The sequence below is a fragment of the Athene cunicularia genome, assembly GCF_003259725.1.
Source record: "Athene cunicularia isolate RWA chromosome 23 unlocalized genomic scaffold, athCun1 chr23_part1, whole genome shotgun sequence".
Taxonomy (NCBI): Eukaryota; Metazoa; Chordata; class Aves; order Strigiformes; family Strigidae; genus Athene; species Athene cunicularia.
The window spans coordinates 3,073,201-3,075,257 of record NW_020799130.1 but is presented as its reverse complement, the minus strand read 5'-3'; positions in this window follow the sequence as shown (position 1 = coordinate 3,075,257).

The window sequence follows — 2,057 nt, the reverse complement described above, 5'->3', positions numbered from 1 at the left end:
GGGAGCGAGGGGAGGGGAGGGGGGAGGCCGGCCTGCTCCCTTCTTCTGTTTTACCTTTCTCCCTGCCTTGCCTTCCGCGCCCTTCTCCATTTTCCTTTCCCTCCTCGTGATGCTGCTCTATTTCCCTCCTCTCCACGAGGATCGATTTCAAAACAACGTCCAGAAAGAACAAAGCTGGGCCGGAAGAAAGTGAAACTCTCGTACCCGCCTTTGAGTTTGTCCAGCGGGAGATCGAGGCGGGATTTGCATCCCCGCTTGAGGGGTAGCCGCCTGTGCCCCTTAGCGATGCTCGGCAGCCGCTGGAGTTTGGGATGCTCTTCTGAAATACAGCGATTGTTACTAGAAGGGAGAAAAGCTTGTGGGTGTCCCCAAAATTCGTGGCGTAGTTGGTTCCGTTAGTATGGTAATTGCTGCCAGTTCAGGTGGAATGTTACTGCATTAATTATTATGCACCGTGTGCTCTTAGGACGCTCAGTATGGAATGGGGAAGGGAAACAGTGCTTTTTCTCCGTAATAATCGTATTGCAGCAAGGTTCCATAAGGACTAAATGTCTGCAGCAGCTTAATGAAATAAGTTTTCGTAGGGAATTAAAAATATGTATTGGACAGGTTCATATTTTTTAATTAGTTCTTAATTTATTCTCATTATTTTAGATATTTTTAGTAAACTGCTGGATTTCTCCGTTTCTGTTTAACAGTTTATCATGTCCCTTTTGTGTTTGTTATCAACTGTGAAACATTTATAGAGCATATTAATATAGAATAGAATATAATATATAGAATATATACTAATTAGTATAGAATATACTAATATCGATGTGAGTTAGAGCACTCTTACGTTGTTAAGCATTGAAGAATTTGTATGGAAGTCCCAGTAAGGGCTAGGCTAACTGTATAAAACGCAAGCAGGAGTGTTTGAACTTGCTGCCTGGGCAGCGTGCACCAAAGTTGTTCAGCACATAACAGTAGCGTAGGCACGATGGAATGGAATGAACTAAGAACGTTATTGTGATCAAAAGTGTGAATAGCTTCAAATTAAAAACTGTAATTTTTTTTTTTTTTTTTTGCGTGAATTCACTCTTCCCAGTCGTTTTATTTTACTGTGAGAATAGTTGAGGACTATTTCTTCCAAAGTTTTTAAAATAATGTGCGTGATATTGAGGCTTTCACCGTAAGCTTGCGATTAGGCAGTACATTCTTCTCAGCGGTGGTATCATTGTGAGATCTTGATGTTGCTTGTCGTAGTTTCCTTCTGCCGTCATTGACTATATGCACTGTAGATTCTTTCCCAACTGATGAGAAAGAGAATAGTAGTAACTTTTTCATACCCTATAAATGTGGTAATACATCAGTCTTTTTCATACATCTTATTGTCCTTAAATGACACAAAAATACATGTAAAGAAGCTGATGTTATTAAGAAACCTCTCTGTTGAGACGATAGTTGTTCCAAGTGTAGTTGCAGATCTGTTGAACAGTTTGTGCTCGGCTCTCTAAAGCCAACTCTTTGGAAAAGCTATCCTAAGGGCATCAGTGGTTGCTCGCTCAAGTTTTGTTCTGTTTGATGTGGTTGTAAGTATTGATTGTTTTATGGAAATGAGTTTGTGTGACTGGTTTATTATCGTACTATTTGTTTGGATCTTACAGTTGATGTTTCCCATATTGCAAAATTGTCAAGCGTTACGTGAGGTAGTTGAATAATTCTTAGATCCTTTTCACTTTCTGCCAACCTTTGCTAGTACAGCCTCCATTGAATTGACTAACATGTGGCACTTCTCAGTTTACACTTCTGTTGTAGAGTTATGCTGAACACTGGTTTCAGAATGCCAGGGTATATCTTAAGCAACCTGAGTCTTGAGTTTCAGAAAAGCCTAGTGTGTTGCTTAACAATGAACTGCTCAAGCACTTTTTTCCACAAAATGTTTTGCTACATTCATCCTCTTATCAACTGCTTCCAGAAAGATGGGTGGTCATTTTAATTGTAGATATAAAAATTTTGGTGGATGTTTTGTAACACCTTAAATAGTGAAAAGACATATAAGATATTTGTGATATTCT